This window comes from Archocentrus centrarchus, chromosome 16, assembly GCF_007364275.1.
Source record: "Archocentrus centrarchus isolate MPI-CPG fArcCen1 chromosome 16, fArcCen1, whole genome shotgun sequence".
Classification (NCBI taxonomy): domain Eukaryota; kingdom Metazoa; phylum Chordata; class Actinopteri; order Cichliformes; family Cichlidae; genus Archocentrus; species Archocentrus centrarchus.
The window spans coordinates 17,582,646-17,598,643 of NC_044361.1; the positions used below are offsets into that span (position 1 = coordinate 17,582,646).

At 39.2% G+C, this 15,998-nt stretch overlaps 1 protein-coding gene and 1 long non-coding RNA gene across 2 annotated transcripts in view; both read right to left on the reverse strand.

Moving 5' to 3' along the window:
* cdkal1 (CDK5 regulatory subunit associated protein 1-like 1) overlaps positions 1–15,998 on the reverse strand; it is a 260,220-nt gene that overhangs the window by 71,090 nt on the left and 173,132 nt on the right. The gene's annotated exons all lie outside the window — the stretch shown is intronic.
* LOC115794784 (uncharacterized) lies at positions 14,189–15,547 on the reverse strand. Its single transcript, XR_004021203.1, has 4 exons — positions 15,471–15,547; positions 15,112–15,216; positions 14,495–14,702; positions 14,189–14,352 (listed from the first exon to the last, which is right to left on the reverse strand). It is a non-coding gene; the product is annotated as an uncharacterized LOC115794784 (long non-coding RNA).

Sequence of the window (15,998 nt, forward strand, 5' to 3'; positions counted from 1 at the left end):
AAAAACTTTTCGAAAGATGTCCTGAAGAAAACTTTTTACAGTCTTGCATACAATCACATTAACATGTAATCTGACAGCTTAACTACAATGTGTAATTGTGTGTGAGAAATGGAGGGCGCAGCAGCTGTAATGAGACTGAAAACTAATTCTGATTTTGAGAATTATGGACTCGTAGCATACTGCGGCAAAATTATGTACAGGTCTGACACATGCAGTGCTGATGTGAGGAAGAGCAGTGCTAACGGCACTATGGATTTTAAGTTCTCAAAAGAGCCATCTGTCCAGTCTAATAAATAAATAAATACATAAATAAATAGTCACTAATGTTTTTCCCCCTCTCTCTCCCAGACAGCCCAACACTTGAACATTCTAGGTCGGAAAAACAGACAACTGAATGCTTTAGACCTGGCAAAGGAGTATTCAAACAAAATCAGACTTTCTGTAACAGGTATGAATGACCTTACATACAGTCACACTCTACAAATGATGAGCTTATAGAGCCCCCCCAAAAAAGCTGCAGGATCAAACTAAAGAACACAAAAGAAAGTCTGATGAATACTGGGAAGCATATATTTTGGTCAGATGAGAACAATGTAAATTTTTTCAGCTCAGATGGGCTCCTCTCTCTTCATACTGAGGATGTTTTTGCTATACTGATGTTACTTTTTGATATACTGAATGTAAACTCTTTGGCATTAGAACTAATAAAATGACAAAGTTGGGAAAACTGTGAATCACATGATATTTCAGTGAAACTGCACAGGGATCCACTCACTTCCACTGTGGTAAAGAGACACAGAAGGAATCTAAGAAAGAGGACAGAATAAGGACACTTGTGAGGAGTGTAAGTAATCACTCAGACACTTAAGTGTTTGATTTAGCTGTGGCAGCTCGAGGTAATGGCACTGTCATGTAGCAGCTCAATTTACAGGGAAAGAGAAGGAGAAAGAGGCCTGCTTGGTTATCACTCACTTTCCTCACCCTCTGCCACTATCGAGGATGAGAGAGGGGGGCTGTGAGTACCAGCTGAGGACATGCCAGGTGACTGAACAGATAACAGAAGAGTTACAGACAGATCAAAGCTGCACAAGCGAACAGTGGGTTTCACCGTGGCCCTAATATAAACTAAAGTTGACTTTGCAGACCCAAATGAGTGCACTGGGAAGCAGGTAATCTTGTGAATCCTGCAAGTAAGACAAAAAAAAAAAAACAAACAAACAATGAAATAACATTCCACAATTTGCCCTGAATTTAAAAATCAAAAGATCCAAAAGGATTTAAAAAACTGTGGCAAGTTTAAGAGTAGGGAAGTGACAGAAGAGTGACTGGTTAACCGACAGAATGAGAAAGGTGATAGTTTCAGATGGCAAGAGAGGAAACTGTCAGAAAGATTTCCGTAGCTTGGATATTCTGCTGCTTTTCTTTTCCTTGAGTCCCTGATTGCTCTCAGTCTAACTTGCAGGTTAAACAGTGGAAGATGGACTGACTTCTTTCAGTGAAGTGAATGTAAGCAACAATTTACCTGGCAATCTGTTTAAAATTTTTGGAAAAACAATAATGTAAAGAATTTATATTGTGTTTATTTATGTAATATCTCAATATCTGAAAATATCTTATAATGGATATTAGTACAAATTGGTTGCGTCAACGTGCTGGCTGTGGTGGTCTCCTGACAGAATAATAAAGTTATTTGTCTTTAACCCTGCAGTGCATAATAACCTCTGTCTTTCTTTGCAGCGGGTCATTTATAAAGATCGAGGTGGCTGCTGCGGAATGAATGGTGAGCCAACTAAATAATGATCCCACTGGAGTCATCTGTAAACTTTATCATTTAATGAAATAGTCTGAACACAGCAGAGCAGAACTGCAGTTCAATTTAACACACGCGCTTACACATGCTGGCACACACATACTTCATTAGCCTTGGAGAAGGGTAATAAGAACGCACACATACACATTCCATTAGTCTGAGGGAGGAGTAATAAGAGCTCACAGACACCACAAATCCATCCATTCACACGCACAAACAGTTATTTTATACACGTCTAAGCACAGACACCCACACACACATATAAAGACTTAAGGAGGGTAGCGGTGCAAAGGCGTGACACTCACAACTGGTTAGCCAGGTGTTAAATGGACTGACCCTTTGGACTTTATTTCATTTTCATCCGACCTTCGCTGGCATACCAGGAGTATGTAATTTACCATTCCACTCCACTCTCCTGACCTGACCTGCAGATATGGATAGCATCTTGGCATCAGATAAATGAACATAAAAGCCTTACCTGAAGCGAAAGAATGGTGGACACGTGCAGGCTTTGGTGCTTACTTTATGCAGCAGCTCGCCCACAGCAAATCAGAAATATTCATCCTATCTTTTTATACAAAAGGAAATATGGATGTGCCAAAGTGCCAAGTGCCATTTATAAAGTGATGCAGAACTAATTCACTTCAATTGGCCTACTGAACTTTGACAGTTCAAACAACCACTAAAGTAGGCGCTGTATTAAATATTGGTAATACTGAGCCTGTTTTATAGTTAAAGGCTGTTAGTTTACTGTGTTGATGACATGTTACTCATGCAGAAGATTCTTCCTCGAGATGGCAGCGAGGCTTGAGTTGCTTATATAATACTGTGCAAAAGTACTGAGCCCCCTCTGAATTCAAAGTGCTGCAATAAGTCAGTTATCACTGACCTATGAATCATTCAAGCATTGAAAAGGCAGCTAACTCAAGGGATGAACCAGTGTTGTGTCTACACATAAACAACTTAGCAATGATCCACTTTGCACTTTGATAGCAGCCTATCACAAAAACACAATTTTTTCTTTACCTGAATCTACAAAGATAACACAGTTTGACGGGCACAAAATAGTATTTTATTTTACTTTAAAAATACTATTTTACTATTCACTGAAGCTGTTTGCCGAAGAAATGTTTCAATGGAAGGGTGGCTATCAAGAAGCCGTTATTAAGGAAGGAAAACTAGGAGAAAAGACTTCATTCAAGCAAAGCAATGATCCCAAACACACTTTCAAAGCAGTAAAAGCATACGTGGATAGAAAAAACACACAATGGAACACTATCGGTCATGGATTGGCCTCCTCAGAACCCGGACCGAAGCAGTGTGGGATCATCCTGACAGAGAACAGGACAAAAGGCAGCCAACATCCTTTAAGAAGTCTGGAGAACTATTCCTGAAGACTACTTAAAGAAATTGTTAGAAAGCTGCCAAAGAGAGTTCAGACTGTGTTAAGGAATAAAGGTGGTCACACCAAAATATTGACTTTCAAACCTTTTAGAATTGTACAAATTCTGCTTTTGCTTTTTAATACTGTATTGCAAATACAGTACATAAAATGTATGTTTGTACACATTTCAATAAATCACTGCACCTATTTCCCATTTTCATAGCAAAATATAAAGAAATGAGAGGTGGCTGAATTATTATTTCAACAATGGCAGAAAAAAAAATTTATGCTGTTAATCATTTTAACACATCACAGAATTAATCTAGAGCATAATTCACACTCAACACTGTGAAGAACAGTGCTAACAGCATGGCATGCCTGCATGCCTGTTTCTTTCTTAACATAACATAAAGCATTACATTGCAGAATCCTCCCACATAATCTCAGAGCAACTCTGTGAACCCCCGAGATGACTCAGGGGTGCAGCTGCACCCTGGTACAGAAAGAGCACATGCTGCGGGATTACATCCCGATAAAATGAATGCCTCCACGATATGGAAGCCTAATGTTAATTCAGGATTGCAGACTTCTGATCACTTCCCTGGAGTAAATGTTCCCAGACATTACTGCACATCTGGCTTGGTGCTAGTAATTCCAGTGTCTGCTGTGGTAGTAGAGTGTGAGTTCAGCATTTAGTATAAAAATTAACTGGAATCATTGTTGGGGTCAAGGATTTATATGTTAATTTTTAATTTACTTGTCTTTGGGTTGGTTTATTTTTTTTACTAATCAACATAATGATAATATTTTTTTTAGGTCAAGGTAAGCCACTGTATAATACCTTGCTTTTAACTTTTACTAAGACTCATTCAAAGGAATTTGCAAGCAATAGCTTTTCGGTTCCTAAGCAAATGTTAGATGGCCATAAATTGTATATTAGCATTCCTCATTTGCTTAGGAGTCACATAAATGGCATGATGTCATATAAAACCTGAAGGACAAAACAACTGTTAAAATGAAATGAGTATGGTGTTCAAGCACATTCTTTAAAGTTTAACTTATTAACACATTAAACATTACTTGATCTTCAAAAGTACTATTTTGGAGGGAAATTTCCCTCCATGTAGACAACAGTGCACATGGACTTCATTTGTACGAGATGACTCTCTCTCTCTCCACAAAGGTTGACAACTTCAGACAGAAAAAAATATGTGGCAGCACCGAGAAATTCCTGTGGTAGTCCACCACCACCACCCCTTGGCTTAGAGGAGGCTTTAATATGTAAATGAGATTTGCTGTAACGCACTGCCATGACCTGGCTCAAAAGCCACAACATAAAGTGGAGACTGACACCAGAGTTTGTAGAAACACTGGTTTTATTTCAAATTACTTGGTAATCTCAGCTGAAAGTGCCACCCAGAGGCCATGATGGATTTCTGGCAAGAAGCAGTGGGTGCATTTATCCAATCTCAGGAATACCCTCATCCACACATCATCAGGTGCAAACAATTAGCAATTAGGCCCTGGCAACACTCAGACACACTTACACTGCCACTGAGGTGAGTAGGGGTTGCAGAGGGGTGTAACAGTATGCAAAAGAAAATTGCTGCTTCACTTTTTACAACTATTTCTGAAAGGCACAGTCTCCATTTTAAACGCTCAGCTATAAATAAATCAAGCTTGGTGACATATACTCAAATTGTAAGTTGAATAGATTTGCATAATGCAACAAAGTCTGCTACAGTACAAGCTGACGGCTTGTTACAGAGTATGCAGGAAGTAGTGTGCTGTCCTCACAATTCAGAAGCAAACTACAAGCTCTATGAAAGCAAAAAAAAAACCAAACACGTGTATTCTGCTGTACAGCGGTAAATAAATATGTTTTCTGATCTCCTTGGATTTCTAACAAGCTCATCTGAATTTATGCAGCATGGATGGCATCCATGTAAGTTAATATTTTACTTCATGTTTTACTTTTCCTGTGGCTATTGCCGTATTTAATTAAAACTTGCACATTTGAATGTTTTCCAGCTGCCAGCAGATTTAACTTGAGAGCGGGAGCTGCAGCTCAGCCTGGAGTAGCAAAAAGAAACACCATTTATTCGATTACATCCAAGGGACCCATTTTAAAGCCGGTGTTGTCAGTGACTTTATTTTTTAGCTACTAAAGTGGTGGTGATGCAAATGAAGTTTGTGCTGTACCGATTGTCTTATTTTTTTTTCCCACCTGCCAGGAGTGAAGCAGGGTGGACTCCTGATGGGGGGTGGGGTGGCACTTTTGAGGACGGATGTTAGGCTGGAGGAGATTTTATATACTCCACACAATGACTGGACACTTTTAAAGCTAACACTTGTTTACAGTAGTGTTTGCTTGTTGTTTCGGCAACAGAAGTCTGACTGTGAATCCAAATACACGTTTTTTTCTTTCTTCCTAATAATATATTATGTTAAGTTTAACCCATAGGATGACAGTAACATGGATATACCTGTACTATATCTCACTAGTCTTCAGTATTTTCTTTATATAATCTTATACACAACACAAACAATGATTATTATAAGTGTGCGGTTTACCCAGGCCTGTTTTAATGACAGATTTATTAACCAATCACAAGGTATTTTCTCCTAGCTCGTTTCTGCCAGTGCTGCAGTGAACTACTCCTATCATATTCCAATGAGAGGTATTTGCACCTCTGCTGGACTGTCTGGGTCACTACCCTTGCTCCTCCCTCCCAGCCAATGTTTTGCTAGTGGTTTGTTTCCAACAATTTCTGGTACCTATAAATGTCGGCTTCGTCGACATTAATTGCGGAGAATCTGTCAAGTCTGCCAGTGTTCACGGGGGCTGCAAATATGTTTTTTCGTGCAGACATTAAAATTAGGTAGTGGGCAAAATACAAAGTCTGTAGTCTCTGAAAATCCACCTCAAGCTGCCCAGTTGTAAAGTTTAACAAGAGCGATACTCAAACATGCTCACATGCTCTACTCTCAGACAAACAGATTCTAATACAACGGTGTGGTTAAAAACAAGTTCTCAAAGGCAGGATGACTCAAACTCTAAACAAGAGAAATCTGATATCTGAAAGAGACTGAAAGGTGAGTCAGACCCTGAAATATGACTGTGCTCAATTATCAGGTGAGCTAAAGTGAGCGCATGTGTGTGCATTGGGAGGCTGGAAGCACACGGAAAGTTAACACGTTGCTGCTTTGTCCCTTTTACGTTCCATTATGTTGCTCAGAGGTTGTTTCCACACTGCCATCCGGCCTACTACTTCACTCCCAGTCACGCATACCTGTGAAGCTGCAAGTGTTAGCATTCCAAGGGTAGGTTTATGGTCTGTCAGAACAAGTCATAAATTGAAATCAAAGTGTGTAAACCTGATCTGAATGACCAGATTGCAAGGGCAATAGAAAAGTTGGCATATGGAGAGAAGCTGCAACATGATTTAAATATGAGGATAATGGTAAATATTTGAAAACAGCCTCTCTCAGAGGGCATTATTAGAGCCTCAAACAGTTTCCCTGATGATAGCGAGTTCCTGTTTCACTGTATGCTGTGGATGTGCTGGCCAGCTATGTGGAGATGAGAGAAGCGAGGCACTTAAACTTCTGCAGTTTTGAAACAATATTTAATTTTCTTCCCTTTTCCTCACTCTCCTCCACAAATTCCCATTCTTTCACACCACACCAGCTATAAATTTCCAGCATTGACTCCTGGCGTGGTGGGACATGTCTTAGGGATTTTGATAGATCATACCAGGATCCAAAGCTGATCTTTGGGTGTACATTTGCACGTTTTTTTTTTTTTTTTAAAGCCAAACTGAATCTGTGACACACAAAAATAAAAACAAAATAAGCCATAAACTGATCAAATCCAACTAAAGTTTTGAAATCAGAGGTAGAACAATTGCAAGGAGCACATGAGAATAAACCTGCAACTTCAGCTAAATCTGATACCACACATTCTCAATTTGTACTTGGTATATTATGTAGGGAGCAAACCGGCATGTGCTTTCCCAAACTGGTGTATATATACAATTTGTTTGAGAAAAAGACAAACAAATAACACTGCATCCATAAATTGTTTAACAAGTGAGGAAACTGTGGTAACTCAACCATAACCTCAGTCCTTCCAACAGAGATAACCTTGAACCTTATGAGAACAACCCACATCAAAGCATGCCACTGATAAAAATGGCAATGATAAACTACAGTCACTGGGTAAGACACCACACAATTGGTCAGTCAATATTGTTCAGACCACAAGCTAATAATGAACAAAATGAATAACATTGGTCTTAAAAAAATGTTAACACTGGTTTTTAATAATTAAATTAAATTAAAAATTAAATATTAAAATATATATTAAAATTTTCTTCACACATATTTAGGGAAATGGGTTTAAAAAACATTTAAACTGAGTATTTTGGCTCTTGCATTGTTACATTATTTCATATTAAATATTGACATTCAATGGTGCAGCTGGTCAAATAGTGTATGTGGGATTTAATTCTGGCATGTTAAACTGTATTATTGTGTTTGCTTGGGAGCGTCTGAAGAGGAAAGCATGAGACTGGGAATACTGCAAATGTATTATTGGGAATACACTGCTATAAAAAAACGAAAGGAACACTTTTCAATAAAGCCAATCAAACTTCTGGGCTATTAATCTGGTTAAGTAACATAGGGGGTTGTTAATCAGTTTCAACTGCTTAGGTGTAAATGAAATTAGCAACAAGTGAACTAGAGAGGCAACAATGAGACAACTTCCAACACAGGAATGTTTTTAAAGGCGGGCATTATAATTTCCCTCCCCATCTTTTCTGACTGTTTTGCATTTGGCTAGGGTCAGTGTCACTACTGGTAGCATGAGGCAATACCTGGACCCTACAGAGGTTGCACAAGTAGTCCAACTCCTTCAGGGTGGTACATCAATACGTGCCATTGCCAGGTTTGCTGCGTCTCCCAGCACAGTCTCAAGAGCATGGAGGAGATTCCAGAAGACAGACAGTTACTCTAGGAGAGCTGGACAGGGCTGTAGCCCATCAGCAGGACTGGTATCTGCTCCTTTGTGCAGTGAATGACTCTGACCAAACAACCACAAACGGACCTCATTTGGTGGCTTGAGGGCCTGACGTCCTCTAGGGGGCCCTGTGCTCATTGTCTGCCACCGTGGAGCCCAAATGGCATTTGACATAGAATACCAGAATTGGCAGGTCCACCAATAGCACTATGTGCTTTTCACAGATGAGAGCAGGTTCACCCTGAGCACATGTGACAGCCATGAAAGGGTCCGTAGAAGCTGTGGAGAAAGTTATGCTGGCTGTAAAATTGTTCAGCATGGCCGGTTTGGTGGTGGGACAGTAAAGGTCTGAGAAGGCACATCCATGGAGGGACACACAGACCTCTATAGTCTAGGTAACAGCTCCCAGGCTCATGTGGCGAGAGTATGCAGGCAGTTAATGGAGAATGAAGGAACTGATGCCCCCATACTCGCCTAACTAAATCCAATAGAACCCCTCTGGGACATTATGTTTCGGTCCATCTCTTGCCACCAGGTTGCATTTCAGAATGCCCAGGAGCTCAGTAATGCTCTGGTCCAGATCTGGGAGGAGATCCCCCAGGACACCATCCATCGTCTCATCAGGAGCATACAAGCACGTGAGCATCATGCAAACTACCATTTTGAGTTGCTGCAATGAAATATTTTTGATTTGTGTGTGAATTCAGCCCTCTGTAGGTTGATCATTTTCATTTCAATCAAATGATGTGGCGCCTTTTTATTCCCAACACGCTCTACTGAGTGCCCTTCTAGTTAATGAAATGAACTAACTGCATCTGTGTATTTATAAATTTACAAATAACAAACTTGCCCCATTTAGATCAGGCCCAGTCTGTCGATAAGAGAGTCTTTTCTAATGTGTGGATTCTGTGTGGTCTGCCGGTGACAAGTCCACCCCTGGGTCCAGCACAGAACTACATGTCTGATGTAGATGGAAACAACTCTGAGATTTATCACAGTATTATCACAAACAGTAAATGTATTGTAAGTGCCAACTTGACCCCATTCAACTGCAAACTGATAGCAGACTTACTCCATCTTATTACAGTCTTGATGCATGAAAGTTGTTCTGAAGATGGCCACTGACTGCTTGGGGTGGCTGTAGCTCAGGAGGTAGAACAGGTCATCTATTAATTGTGGTTTGATCCCTGGGTGCTCCAGTCTGCATGACAAAGTACCCTTGGGCACGATACTGAACCTCTCCGGTGTATCCATTGGAGTATGTGAATGTTAGATAGATAAAAAGCACTTAGGCATAGAAAGAAGTGCTTATATGACTGTGTGTGAATGGGTGAATGAGACATGCTGTAGAAAGCGCTTTGAGCGCTCAAAGTAGAGTAGAAAAACGCTATATAAGAACCAGTCCATTTACCATTACAGCAAGTGGTCTGAGACCTGGTCCCCGTCTTCAAACCAATCATTTCAAAGGCAGGGAGATCACAAGCTGATCACAATACTTTGCGTGACTTTAGCCTAAGGAAATAAGTGGACCCAAACCACAAAAATAAAACTTCCCCAAAATATAACAGAGCTACTAGATCCTCTCACTGTGGGAATTAAGGGTTGACTTTCACTTGTCAAAGGTCTGTATCTTTTGTGTGCGAGTTTCTGTCTTATGTGGAGGAAATAAGATTTAATCCAGAGGAAGTATCAATAAGACACTAATGTTTTAGGAATTTGCAAGAGTCATTATCCACAAGGTGCATGTTTCTCTAGACACACTCACAGCCAAAAAGACACACACACACACACACACACACACACACACACACACACACACACACACACACACACACACACACACACACACACACACACACTCACACACACACTCGGGATAGCTTGGTGTGAAGTTAATGAGGTGTCTCTGCTTGTTTCCTGTTGTTTAAACTAAGACAATTCACAACACAAGACATACTGACACACACAGCCAGGTATGCTGGCAGGACTACCTGCAATATCTTTCACTCCTTCCTGGATTAAATTACTTCTATACGCAAACCAACCGGCAACATAAACAGCATTAACAGGTGGATAAACAGATACAGTTGCAATAACAGTTCCCTTGTGTTATTCAAACCTCCCTATTCTGTAAGCTTAAATGTATGTTATATAAGATTTAACTTTACAAACGACATGTCTGAGTTGAGTGAGATTATCAAATTTCCAGTTTGTTTTTACTAATAAATCCATGCTGTAATAATTTTCTCTCTATTATTTCTGTTTATACTGACTTAGTTTAATGTGATCAGGAAAAAAAAAATTGTTTACCCACAGATGATTGCATGTTTAAACTCTACTAAAACACTTGTGAAAAATATCTTGCACAATAGAGTGGAACTGCTGACTGGTGAGTTTAAAACACTCAAGAGAGTGTGTGTGAGACAGAGTCCCAGTCCCCGTGATGACTAAACCAGGCTGTTTGTTCTGCATGTTCTTGCTGTGGTTAAATAGATGTTTTCAATCAAACACAGAGTCAAAACACAGATACTTAGTCCTCTCCTTTCCCTCCAGCTGAATCATCAGCTGGAGGGAAAGGAGAGGAGAAAAGAGGCGTAACATGTTGACAAGTCCCGCCAGTGTGGCAGGTTGGAGCGGCAAACCTGTCTAGCGCACTGCGCTCTTCCCGCTTCTATTTCCCTCCCTTCTTACCCTCTCCCTCTTCCCTAAACAAGTCGCATGTGTTTTTCTGCTTTCTGCTTCTTCTGGTTTTTTTTTCATTTCAGTCTAATTCCTTTAGGGACCTCCTGCACAGCCCGCCTTCCAGTGAAACATTAGCCCTGGCTGATACCTTAAACCCTTGTGGGAGTGCTGGTGCGTTAACTACTGAAGGTATCTTCGACAACAAACAGAGAAGGAGACTGTCTCCACAATGTGCACAAACAAACACTGTGTAGTCACGCTACTGATGCATGTGTCCTGCTGTAACCCAAGGAGGTTTGACAGAACTATCACTCCTCGTGACTAATAGGGATGACTAACACACTCACGCATACGGGACACACAAGTGTCTTGGAGCCGTTTGTTTGCAGAGAAACAGTCACTACACTCAAGAGGCAGACGCACAAAGTTTATCAGTAGTCACAGCGCCACTCTGGCGTCACAGTCCAACACTACTAACCAAAGAAGTTCCTGCAATACTAGAAATGTTAAGCAATAGAACTGATTGTTTTAGTGAAATACTGACTGAAAACAATGTGTACTATAACTTTCCCAGAATTAAGTCTCTCACATTTCTGTTACATTCTCATCTCATTTATTGTCCTATGAAGTCATAAAAAGAATTTCAGTGCTCTTATCTATATAAGAAAGAAAGAAAGAAAGAAAGAAAGAACGAAAGAACGAACGAACACTGGAAGAGGAAGAAATGATTGATTTATTTCATAGGAATGAGTACAAAAAATATTGTTTGGTTGTTGGTTCTTCATGGATCAGTAGCACAAAGACTTACAGAAATTTTCTAGCCCAGACTGTAAATGATTACCGAATGTGTTAAGCTATACAGGTGTTTGTGTCATAAGTTTAGTCAGATAGTGTTTATCTACAACTGTCCGATGAAGATCGGTGATCTATGTGCATTCCCCGCACACAAATCCTGGAAATTCCAAAGAGCTCCCAAACTTTTCCTTGCAGCTGTCTGGTATATTAGTTTCACATATTGGTGTCAAATCCTGTTTAGACCGAAGGGCTGACTGGTTCCACTGAATCAAATGTTACACATAAGAGACAATCACTTATCTGTTGTAGTGCCACACGTAAGAGGCAGATTTGAACCAAATAATTTTGTAAATATAAGGAATGCACTTCACCACCATGAATCAGCAGGATGATTCAGCCAGATGTGCATTTAAAAATCTCCAAAGTGAATTATTTTCTCTTTGGTTTATAGATAGATGATGAAAGCTAGATTAATCATATGCTAAAAGGTCCAGTGACTGCTGGCACATTCTCTTTTTGTGACTATAAGAACACCTTGTATTTGCAGATCTGTGAATTGAACCTCATGAAGCTATGAGTACGTTTGGCATTTAAAGAAAAAAAAAAAAAGGGGGTAAACGGGTTTGAAATTTGGTTCCATTACACTAAATGACATTCAGGTCAGTAAAGATTACAGTCAGGGCAGCATGTGAGGTGAACACAACCCATGAGGACACATGTAAAAATATCGGTAGCACTTTCTATTACAGCTCGGTAATAATGTGGTAATAAGGGGGTAATAATGGGGTAACAAGCTGGAAACAAAAGGTAATAATGGGGAAATTTAACGGTTATTGCCATCCAATTATCAAGGTAATTACCAGCTAATATCAAGTAATACTGCTGGTAACAACAGCGGTTACAATTGAGTAATATTCCACTGAAATTTATGTAAATGGATCGTATGGCCCCCAAAACTGATGGTAATGCTGTGGAAACAGAGATATGCCCATGAGGCTAAACCCTTTAGTAATAGTAGCTTAAAAATGTGGTAAAAATATTGTATGCAGATAGCAATAAGGAAGTAATGTTTATGCATTTAACTTTTCATAATTTTTAATAAATTGTAATAAACGCAAAATTATGAAGTAATATTGGCTAATGTTTTAACATAATAGGATGGTATTACCATGTTATAAGGCTTGAATTAATTATACCTTAGGTTCTCAGCATTCTGCTTTGCTTAATAGCCTAAATATTATGCTTAATGCTTTGGCTTATTAAATGGAAATATTTATGGTAATTTCTTTGTAATAAGCAGGAATCAGGGCTGCAAAATGCAAAACCGACTGTTTCTATGCAATAACCTATTTAAGTAAACTACAAGAAGTGTGAGCATTATCTGGAAATAATGGTGGTAGGTTCTGTGTAATAAGCAGGAATCAGGGCTGCAAAATGCAAAACCAACTGTTTCTATGTAATAACCTATTAAAGCAAACTACAAGAAGTGTGAGCATTATCTGGAAATAATGGTGGTAGGTTCTGTGTAATAAGCAAGAATCAGGCTTGTAAACTGACTGTATTTATTGCCAAGTTAATCACTGAATAAAACAAAAGTCAAGAGTTCTGATGATGAACTGGAAACACATGGAAAATGCTAAACTACCTGTTTGAAAAACATTAAGTATTAGATTTAAAAAAATAAACATGCATAAAACACTCATTAAAAGCTCGCTGGAAAATAACTGCATTGTATTTGTTTGAGGATCACAATATTAAGCATAGCTAAGAGGTCTATTTAAAATAGTTTTTGAAATTGCATAGGAGTGTAGAAGATCCTCTGTCACAGGACATTTTATATCTGGATGACAATGGAATACATATTTTAAATGTCCAATACACAAAAACAAAATGCCATCCATCTATGCATTTTTTCCAGGGGAGCTGGACCCTGTCTCAGCTGTCATTTGCGGGAGATGGGCTACACATTGGACAGGTCACCAGTCTGTCATCGGGCTAATGCCGAGACGAACTATTCACATTTACAACTAGGGTCAATTTACACAGTCAGACCTAGAGCTAATTTAGAATCACCAATTTATCTAACCCCATGCATGACTGTGGGAGGAAGCCAGAGTAGCCAGAGAGAGCCCACACAGATCTGGAGATAACATACAAACTCCATGCAAAAAGGCTCCAGCCACAGGGGTGATGTTATTGTACTGGATGTATGGCTCTTATATCCTTGAAAAGGCGACCAAGGGGTCCATTTCTGTGTTGTCTACCCAGCCAGTAGTTCCACTCAATAAAATGTAGAATCTCTCTCAGTGACTTCTCAGTCATGTTGCCTCTGAAACGGTACACCTCTTGCTTAAAGGTTCTCCAGGACCTTTCTATATGCTGGGTATGTGCTCCTGTAGCAGGGTGAACAAAAAACCTCTGGTGATTGACTTGGTAGTGTATATACCCATGTTGCCTCAGTCTGCAGTAGGAATGCCAAGAGTCACTCAAAATTGTACTTGCAGGTCTAACATATCGCTGTATAATAGGAAGTAGTCTTTCAGAATTTCGTCTGCGAACAAATTTCAACACAGGCCTCCTTCTCCGTTGATTGACTTCCAACAATCCAAAAACCCAGCCTCTCCTGCGCCAAGTAGCACCAAATCGCCCGCGTGCATACTGAAAAATTAGAAGTTTTTGGAAAGAGGACAGTGTTAAGGCATGATTTATTTGCAGTTGTCTGAACAACAATTTCATAGATACAGATGTACCTATCACCATTATTCACCAATTAATATCTTAAATAAATTCATATCTTTACCTTTCTCTTGTGACAAAACTTGCTCTCATCAATGACAACAAAACCATGTCTTCCACCTATTCTCATTTTCCCCCTCCTCTTCAGGTGCTTAACTGCTTGCACACACACCCTCCTTAGTGTCTTGGACATCTTGGACAAAGTGCGGCTGCTTCCACAGACTCCCTCTTCAATTAAGTCCACTTGCCTCAGTCTTAGCCCTTGTGCAAACCTGCAGCAATGTAGTAAACCTATATGAATAATGTTAATGTGATATTAACACAGTTTATTACTGACTTCTTAATCATGTAAAAGGTGTTACTGTTATGTCACATGTATGAAATTATTATAAAATAATAATGTGGTAGAATAGAAGGGATATTACTAAAGGTGGTTCTACACACTACTTAATCATGGGGTGTACTTAGTTAGTACTTAATTTTCATATACTGCTTCTTCATTTTTGCGTAGCTTTTATTAAACAAATAATGAAATGTTGTTGCTGCTCATTCAAGGTTGCATTTACCTAATTTTACAACAGTTTGTGTTTAATATTATGCTATGAGTCAAAATAGTTTACTACATGCAGTACATATGTACTTACTGTTTATCATGACTATATGTATGTCTGTGTAACAAACCTATGCATGAACATCATCCAAGAAGTCAAGGAGGAGCGAGAGCCTGAGAAAATAGACCCATCTCTTATGGATTTGGACATGAATCTATTATGTCTTCGACACACCCTTTAAACAAAATATGCCATTTGGTAAAACATAATGAATACATGAATTAATACATTAAATATCAATAAACAACAATAATAATATTTTAAATTTTTGTGACTGTGCTGATTAGCTGATGGTATTTTACAAAATGTCTTACTAAAGTACTTTCAAAGTACTCTCCAAATGCAAATAACTAACCTAGAAATGTGTAATTCAGGCATATGGAAGACATAGGTCAAATTTAAGAAATTTATAGGAAATCAAGAACTTACCAGCGATATCCATCTCTTGTGTTGCCACCTTTTCTCATTTTCATTTTTCTTTCACACAGAGAGCATCTCTTCTTTTTGAGAGTAATTTCAGTTTTTGAAGCCATTTTATAAGTACAAGCTTCTTCTTATTTCCCCTTTGTGTTATGTTTAATAATTTTTCAGCGGTGTTCATGTTGAATGGACTGCAAGTCGAGTATTAATCACATACTGGCGCCAGATAGTAAAGCAGCTGTCTGGTCCGTCAGTTAATGGTCCCCCATTCACTCTGCTTCCACGGCAGTAAGAAAAGTAAATCAAAAATAATAAATAACTTCATTCTTTAAGTGCAAAAAGCAAAAAAAAAAAAAGTTCACATTATTTGGATTTATTGTCAATTTAGATTCAGTTAAGTGGGACAATGTACCCTGTTTTCGTTACAGCCGTAGGAGTGCCTGTGCATCACTTTAAATCTTCCCCCTCCAAACTAAGCTCTGCTGGAAAGAACCGGCTGCCAGTAGGTGGCAGACTGCGGTCTGGTGGGAATATGCG